The sequence below is a fragment of the Montipora foliosa genome, chromosome 12, assembly GCF_036669935.1.
Source record: "Montipora foliosa isolate CH-2021 chromosome 12, ASM3666993v2, whole genome shotgun sequence".
NCBI lineage: Eukaryota > Metazoa > Cnidaria > Anthozoa > Scleractinia > Acroporidae > Montipora > Montipora foliosa.
In genome coordinates this window covers 25,238,928-25,246,427 of record NC_090880.1, presented here as the reverse complement: position 1 = coordinate 25,246,427, position 7,500 = coordinate 25,238,928, and the positions used below count along the sequence as shown (strand labels likewise).

The window sequence follows — 7,500 nt, the reverse complement described above, 5'->3', positions numbered from 1 at the left end:
GTGTACAAGCGTGGGGAAAGCCTACACTTAGCGGATGCTCTATCACGAGCCCATTTAGAAGAGTTCCTGACAAATGCTGAGCAGTTAGACATCAATTTAGTAGAGCATGTTATCTCAGACCAACAGTTGGCCAAGTTCGTTGAAGCAATCAAGGAAGATGAGATCCTGTCCGAACTTCAACGAATAATATTGTCTGGTTGGCCAGATTCCAGAGGTCAAGTCCCCTTCAATGCACAGGAATTCTGGAACTACAGAGATGAATTATCGGTAGCACATGGACTTATCGTAAAGGGGCAAAAGATCGTTGTTCCTAGCAGTTTGAGAGGGGAGATGGTTGAGAAACTTCATGAGGGACACCTTGGAATCAACAAGACAATAGCGAGAGCACGTGAAGTATTATTCTGGCCTGGGATGACAGTGGATCTGACAGAGAAGATTAAGAACTGTCCAGTATGTTTAGAAAATAGACCAAGTCAGCAGCCTGAACCACTGAGGTCACACGAGATCCCACCACTACCCTGGGCTAAGGTTGGCACAGACATCCTACACAAGAATAGTCGAAACTACCTTGTTACTATTGATTATTACTCCAAGTGGCCAGAACTAACCTTACTTCCTTCCATGACCAGCACTGGGGTAATTACTGCACTCACACTGTTATTTTCAAGGAGTAGATTTAACTCCAAAAAGGGAGTAAAAAAAAAAGGTACAAAACGACTCCATTTTTGGAGTAAAATTCACTCCGGTATTGCTTACTCCGCTTTTGGAGTAAAATTTACTCCTATATCTTTTACTCTTTTGTCGGGGTAAAATTTACTCCTGTATTGTTTACCCCTCCTCTGGTGTAAAATTCACTCCAATACAAGAGTAAATTTTATCCTTCTATTGGAGTGAATTGAACTCTTTAAATGGAGTTCAATTTACCCTCGACAGAGTTAAATTAACTCCAAAAATGGGGTGAGACAAAAAGGTACAAAACCACTCCTTTTCAAGAGTAAAATTTACCCTCTTAAACTTTACTCCCCTTGTCAGAGTAATATTTACTCTTTCTACAGAACACATTCACCCTCAATAGATCTCCTGTACCTTCACTTACAGTCAGATTTCTCATAACCATAAAAAGTTCATTTTTTTAATATTATGTAAAGGAAACACCAGGTTTACAATGAAGCATCTAATACTGGTAATTTTAATCATAAGATTGCAAAGAATGCACATGATAAATACAATGTACATGTATACACATGCAAATACATCGCAAAAGTCAAAGCTATCTTTATTCTAATTATTCAGGCAATAATAAAATGGCAATCAGCTGAATGTGTTCTTGCCTTAAACAAAGATAAATTGAGTGGTATGTGTTTTGATTACAGATTGCAACAATGGCTGCAAAATCTAACTTCAATTACAAAAACTAAAGCATACAACATACTTGGATAAATGTGACTCAGTATAACAAAATGGGTTTTATGTACATGTAATACAAGTCAGTTCTTACAGAAAGAAGTGAAACGTAAAAAAAAATGGAACATGCCTTGTTAACTGATGCAAAAATTTTGCCAACATTGAACTTTACCAATGTGTTCATTTTTTCTCCAACAGAATTGTTTCCAAAAGCAAAAAAATTCAGAACTTAAGTTGATAATTTACATTAAGAAAAAAGTAAAAACGTTTTGTTTCCAAAAAGAAGAAAAAAACCCTAAGATTAAGCTGATAATTAAGTATGCTCCCATCAAAACAATTATAGCAAATGAAAGTTCTAACAAAACCTTGCTTTCTGCCACAAGGTAAATGTCTCTGGTTCAATTAGTGTGCCAGAAGCTAGCAACAATCCTTGCAAATGCTGCTTTTAGAACCTCTCCATTGATTGACTCATCATCCTTAAAAGCAATAAAAGAGAATAATGATTAGTATAACCCCTTCCAAAATTAAGATCATTCCACAATATTCTAACAAAATAGGAAGAGAGCACAAATCTAATACATCATCCTGAGAAACAAAAGACACCAGCCACCCATTTTGGTGTACCAAATTAATGGAATCACATGAAATATGGGTACTTGCATGAGATTATATCTGTAACAATTTTCTTGATTCATTGAGTAACTCAGTTTACTATCAAATTAATTTTGTCATAATGATAAAAGTACACATATAGTGGTGGAACTCATGGAACAAATCTTGAAAATATATTGCCAGATGTTTTCTTAGTCTTCAACACTTTTCCAAAAAAAATTATGTGTGATGAGGTATTTACATATAACAGTATTTCAAATTTTAAACTGAAAGCAGATCTTGGGTGAGACAATGGATAAATAAAACTGCAGCATCATCTTCCACTAATCGCTAGGCATTATTAATCTATACGTACACAGGCCTGTAACTCAGACAGTGCTTTATAATTATTTTATTGCAGTGACTGTCAAGAATTAGTTGTTAAAGTGTAATTTATGTGAGTTATTTGTAAATATATATAAATGCATGATATGATATGATATGATATTTATTATTTATGCACGGTAAAATCATCAGCTAAGATTACAAACAATGCTAAAATCTAAATTACAAAAGGTAAAATTTTAAAATGATTACAATAAAATACAAACTAGTTAAAATATAAAATATTTAAAAATATTTAAAGTTCAAGCTATAAACTAAAAGCTGTTTTCCGTGAATGCCGTGCGTTGGACTTAAAGAATGTCATTAATCTTGTGTTTAAATACCCCCAGAGACTCTGTGTTCCTTATATCGCATGGTAGACTGTTCCATAATGTGGCGCCATTGTAGCTAAAGCTTTTTCGGTAATAATCAGTGCGCGGTAATGGAACATTGAGCTTATTTTCAGAGTCCCTGAGGACATAAGCAGAGTCACGCCACGTAAACTTTGAATACAGATATTCCGGAGCTAGCCCGTGCAGACATCTAAACACCATAGTGGCTTTATGAATTTCCTGCTGGCGTGCAAGATTTTTCCACCCTAAAAACTCAAGTAGTTCAGTTGCATCAGCATCATAGTTCGAGAATGTCAACACACGGGCTGCTCTATTCTGCAATTTCTGCAGTTTGTCTCGTAGCGTTTTCCCACAGTTACCCCAAACAATGTCACAGTAATCAAAGTGAGGTTTTACTAAAGCTTGGTAAATGAGATGTAAGGTTGATGCTGGAATCAGGTGCCTAATTCGCTTTAAGGCCCCGATACCAGAGGCGATTTTTTTAGTTAATTTTTCGATGTGACTATGCCAATCGAGTTTATCGTCTATTATCACACCAAGCGATTTTGTAGCTGTAACCTGACTCACTTGAGTATTGGTCATTCTAATTGTTGGTGAAGCTGTGAGAGTATTCAGTCTCTGCCTTGACCCTATTAGCATGAATTCGGTTTTGGTCATGTTCAATGTGAGTTTGTTCGCTTGTAGCCAGTTGAAAACGTTTGCTAGGTCTTCATTTAGACAAAACTGAACATTCTCAAGATTGCTGCCCGCGTATGTAAGGTGCGTGTCGTCAGCGTACATTCTCGGTTTACAATTTGATAAGCAATTTGGAAGATCGTTGATATATAATAAGAACAATAATGGACCGAAGATGGTCCCTTGAGGGACGCCGCATGTCAATGTGCAGCTATTGGATAGTGACCCGTTCACAGAGCATTTTTGTGTGCGGTTTTCTAAGTATGACTGAAACCATTTGAAAGATTTGCCATGTATACCATAATAGTTTAGTTTCGATAGAAGGATTTGATGATCAACAGTGTCAAAAGCTTTTTTCAAATCTAGAAAAATGACTCCATTGATTTTCCCGTTATCAATATTATATGCCCAAGAATCTGTCGCTTCCAACAAAGCTGTTACAGTTGAATGATTAGCACGAAACCCTGATTGATATTGACATAGAATATCGTGCGCTTCCAAATAGGCATAAAGCTGTTCATAAACTATCTTTTCAAACACCTTTGCCACTATTGGAATCACCGATATTGGGCGGTAATTGTTAACATCACCGCGGTCACCCTGTTTATAAAGAGGGGTAACCCTTGCATATTTCCAGTCATCTGGAAACGTCCCTTGACTAATGGATTGATTGAAAATACCACATATCGGCATACAAATAAGGTCAGCACATTCCCTGACAAACCTAGCAGATATTTTGTCAAGGCCCGTTGCCTTTGACTTGTCTAGTTTATTTAAAAGTGAAAATACTTTGTTTGGATTGGTGGGTTGGAGCTTAAACCGTTTATCTGTAACAGTAAGATATCTTTGATAGCTACCATTATCACAATTTATCTCACTGGCAAGTTTTGGACCAATGTTAGCAAAGTGGTTATTGAATTCATTTGATAGCTCCAACGGATTAGTTATCGTTAATCCGTTCATTTTTAGTGACGCCACTGACGTTTTCCCAGATTTCCGAGAAGTTAGCTCGTTTATAGTCTGCCAGGTCTTTCGGGAGTTGCTGGTGTGCTTATTAAAACTATTTTGGTAATAAACTTGCTTAGCTGAGCGTATTTGCTTATTGACTATATTTCTTTGTTTCCTAAATAATGCCCAATCGTTAGGATCATTTGTCTTGCTAGCTTTGATTTTTAATATGTCTCTATTATGCATAAGGTCTTTCAATTCAGAGGTAATCCACGGAGAACTCCTTGAACGAACGCGCATCGTTTTCAGTGGGGCATGTTTGTCAGCGATAGCCAGAAATGTACTTTTCCATTGCTGCCACATCACGTTTGGGTTGGAAGACTTGTATACATTATCCCAACATTGAGATAGAATATCATAACGAAAATTTCGGCGATCGAAATTTCGGAAATTTCTATATGTAATAGAATTATGTCCATGAGACATCCCGTTCAGAGCAAGTTTTCTATACACATACACCATGCTATGATCACTTATCCCGATATGACAAACTCCCGAACAAGCAATCTTATCCGAGCAGTTGGTATAAATTAAATCAATTAGAGTTGATGAGGTGGGTGTTATCCTCGTCGGTTCAGAGATGAGCTGCTCGAGTCCGTAGACATCAGCAATACTCCTTAATTTGGATGTGTCATTATCATATCGAGTAGTGATCATGTCACAGTTCATGTCTCCCAGTACAAAAAATTCTACATTTTCACTATCCAATTTCCCGATTAGGGATTCAAATGGAGAAAAAATTAAAAGCAACAATCAGCTTCTAAGTCTTTCAGACTTTCAGCTGTTTGACTGCATTACAGCTTTTTTACAGAAACATGCCTCAAAGGAATTTTTTCATAGCACCAACCTTTTCTTTTATCTGGGGCTTCCTCCAACTCCTCTTCCATAGATGATACATGTAGTGGTATGTACTGTATGTTGCAAGAAGAAGGCATCCTCTTGGCTTGCCTCAGCACTTTCTGTAACCAACTCTCTGCCAAAACTTCCCAGCAATCTTTTAATGAACCAATTCCCAGCTGTCCCCACCTTCAATTTGAACTGTAAATCAACAAACAAATATAGTGAAAAGTTTCAGTTTTCTTGGAAAAAAATAATTCAGCCAAAAATTATTACTGCTACTTACAGATAAAAGATGTCATAAGAATTTCATCCAGATAACAACACTCAATATCACATGTCTAAAAAAAAATGCTGGTAATAATAAAGCTGATTATTTCTAAGGTGTATGAAAACTGCAGACTGCCTACAAATAGCGATTTTAAACACACATTTTAACTAAAACGTTTAGCTTTCAATAACTGTGAGTTATGGTTAGTTTGGGGTCTGCACTCTACAAGTGTCAGACAATGTCACTTCGGTTATAATGCCTAAGTGTTTGAAAAGCAGACTCATCAAACTTTGGCTCTCTTTTCTTTAAACGCCAATAATAACAATCTCATGCAGGCATTAGCATACTATTTGCATTGAATACTATAGTTTAACCCTTTCAGCCCTGATAGTGCCAAATGGCACTTATAGATTTTACTCTGTCTAACGTCAGACGATTTTACTCGTCAATGGGGAACCCCTCGGGGCTTAAAGGGTTAAGCTAACAGCGTGAAAAAACTATGTCCCCGTTTAACCCTTTCAGCCCCGATAGTGCCAAATGGCACTTATAGATTTTACTCTGTCTAACGCCAGACGATTTTACTCTGTCTAACGCCAGACGATTTTACTCTGTCTAACGCCAGACGATTTTACTCGTCAATGGGGAACCCCTCGGGGCTTAAAGGGTTAAATGACAGCTGAAGCTTTCTGCTTTCTGTCATCATGTCATTTGCGGTGAGAGCACTCTAATACCAAATCATTTGCTTAACCATTTGATCTAAAGCTTCATTATTCTTGTGAAATACATACCATTTTGTTAAAGCACTTAAGCCAAACTAAATATCCTTGCCTGACAAATTTGGGACTTGAAGGTGCATGTAACAGGTTTGAATTCTACATAAGCTTACATTAAATTGTCATTTTTGAAGACAATAAGGCCCGACTCAGACGCCATACTTTTCATGATCCGAACTTAATACATGAAAAGTTCGACGTTTGAATCAATTAAGAACGGCTATTTTAACTTGGAATGGCTCAGGCGTTCTTTTCGCCTGGCCTAGACGGGAATTCGGCTTTAGCATGGCCGTGGATCGGCTTTGATTTCAGACGTCGAACGTTTCATGTGCCGAACTTCATGATCATACTTACAATAAAATCAATTGGTTTTCATGGTAATGGCTTTGGAACTGCTGTGGAGGGCCCAGTTAAGTTCGACTTCTGAATCAACAGGCGTACTTTTGTTAATTTGTGTCGGTCGAACTCGAATTAAGTTCGGCTCATGAAAAGTACGCAGTGTGTGAATCGGGCCTAAGGCATCAAATATTATCTGCTCATAGTTCAGTTAACGCTCACCTTTTTGCTTGAGTTGTTGTAAGCATTTCCTTTCTTTGGATCAGCATTTAAAGAGTAAACAAACGAAAAACTCGTCAGCACAAATTGTGATCGTTGATTCAAACTCGAGTAAAACCGCCGAAAGACCCGCCGAAATCAGTAAAAGGCTGCACCGGTGACTGCTGACCAAAACGGCTCACTAGTTTCCAGTCTGTTCTCTAGTGTGTTATCCAATATGGCGGAAATGATGGCGGAGGATAACGATCTTTCTTTCTTACCGCGTCGTCCAATTAAAAACGAAAAAACCAGCAAAATTTACAGCGGCCTCATCGTATTAACTCTCGCTAAAATGTGGAAAGATACCGGCCTTCATTAACAGGATTTTAATCCTGTAAAACTGTTGACTTGGAGGGCACTATACTTTACTCTTAATTAGTGGAGTACTAAATAAGAGGCGTACATTTTACTGCGTTTAGTTTTACTCCACTTTTTCAATCCCACTCCTCGAAAACAAAGAATTAATCGGTGGATTTCAAAAAAATAAAACAACCCCAATTCCACATATTAGAATGGATAAACTTAAATTTACTCTACAAAAATACATAGGAGTAAAATCCTCTTCTACTTTTTTTCTCAGAAAGTAAGTGGGGTAGACTTTACTCAGTAT

At 37.3% G+C, this 7,500-nt stretch overlaps 1 protein-coding gene and 1 long non-coding RNA gene across 2 annotated transcripts in view; both read right to left on the bottom strand.

The window, feature by feature from the left end:
• Window positions 1-7,500, bottom strand: part of LOC137980428 (uncharacterized) — a 43,956-nt gene that overhangs the window by 22,303 nt on the left and 14,153 nt on the right. The window lies entirely within an intron of this gene.
• On the bottom strand, window positions 658-7,242 carry LOC137980430 (uncharacterized). Its single transcript, XR_011118521.1, has 3 exons — window positions 6,855-7,242; window positions 5,263-5,453; window positions 658-1,880 (listed from the first exon to the last, which is right to left on the bottom strand). It is a non-coding gene; the product is annotated as an uncharacterized lncRNA (long non-coding RNA).